This window comes from Vollenhovia emeryi, unplaced genomic scaffold, assembly GCF_000949405.1.
Source record: "Vollenhovia emeryi isolate VEMERY1.0 unplaced genomic scaffold, V.emery_V1.0 DF939403.1, whole genome shotgun sequence".
In the NCBI taxonomy this organism is placed as follows: domain Eukaryota; kingdom Metazoa; phylum Arthropoda; class Insecta; order Hymenoptera; family Formicidae; genus Vollenhovia; species Vollenhovia emeryi.
Genome location: NW_011966963.1, coordinates 41,002 through 42,688, shown reverse-complemented (window position 1 = coordinate 42,688; position 1,687 = coordinate 41,002).

The following is a 1,687-nucleotide window of genomic DNA, read 5'->3' as shown; positions in this document are numbered from 1 at the left end:
CTCTGCGCAGTGATTAACATGAAAATGCATTCTGCGCTCTGCGCAGTGATTAACATGAAAATGCATTCTGCCCTCTGCGCAGTGATTAACATGAAAATGCATTCTGCGCTCTGCGCAGTGATTAACATAAAAATTGAAACGATTGCCTAATCGATTTCTCCGCGGACTGTGCTCGCCGGTGGCAGGGTTCGAGGGATTAGGTGAAAGCACTCGACACAAGAATTACGGTAAAAGAATAATAACAAAACTATATTTGAACAAAAGACGTAGATACACTATATAAACTTATGCTAAGAACGCAATCGCGGACGGAGGGACGGACGGATGTGGCGGCGCGGGATGAGATGATATTATGTACAGTGCGATGCAAGATGTAATGAACGTGAGATGAAATTAATGAAGATGACGGTTCGCGGTAACGCGGTGCGCGGGTTCCCGGTCGGCCTCGTGAAGCGGAGGCTTGGGTGTTCGCGGCGCAGAAATCGGTCGCGGGCGGCGCGGTGCCTGGTCTGGAATCGGTTGGCTACGGCAGGTGCCGAGAAAACTCGGCGGAAGCGGAGTACACTCCACTTCCTGGTCCCTGTGAGCCGGTGTCCGATATGCGGTCATGTAATGTACCCGGGTCCGAGAATTCTCGGTCGAGGCGGAGAGCGCTCCACCCCGTGTGTATCCGGGTACGGTGTGCAGGTAAGCACGCGTGCGCAGTGTCGAGAAAGCTCGACCGTGGCGGAGTACTCTCCACCGCTGGTTTCCCACTGCGTAGCGTGCGACAGGATTCGGGTATCGAGACTTGCGGATGAGCAGCTGTTGCTCGGAAGCTCGTCTCCAAAGGTGTTTTTCCTCGCTCGGTTTTCCCTTTTTATAGGGGCTTAATTGTCACGGGTAATTAGCCCGCTCGGGGTTGCGCGTGCGTAGCGGCGCGCGCCGCTTGCGCACGGCTTGTCGTCGCGTCGCGCGCTCGGGCCTGGTCGTCGATCTCCGGGGCCGTTCGCGGCCCCAGCTGATCGGCGCGTTTGGCTCGCGGCCGTGACGCGCGCTCGGGCCCGTTCGGCGGTCTCCAGGGCCGCTCGTGGCCCCGGCCGCTTGGTTCGGCGCGGTCGTGTATCGGAATCTTATGAGGCGCTATGCGCCTGCGTCTCGCCCGACGGGTGTTCGGTCGGGCGGCATCCGGCGGGTGTGATGCCGGGAACGGTGCATCGGGGGGTGCATCGTTACAAAATGCATTCTGCGCTCTACGCAGTGATTAATATGAAAATGCATTCTGCGCTCTGCGCAGTGATTAACATGAAAATGCATTCTGCGCTCTGCGCAGTGATTAACATGAAAATGCATTCTGCGCTCTGCGCAGTGATTAACATGAAAATGCATTTTGCGCTCTGCGCAGTTTATCATATTTATTGATGGAATATAGTACATACACTCAGCTCATCTACCTGCATTCTGTGCTTAGCGCAGTAAATCTTATCACAATAAAAACTAAACCTTTATTTGACTTTATATACAAAAAGTTTTTTATTTAACAAAAGAGAGAAGGTATAGAGAGGAAAGAGGGGAGAAGAGAAAGAGGGATGGGAGGGAAAAAGGAGATGGAGAGAGGAATGGTGAGATGTATTAGTAGTGAAGAAAAGGAAGAACCGGAGGAGAGAGGGAGGAGAGAGGAGTGGAGGAGACAGAGGCCCAGGGGGGA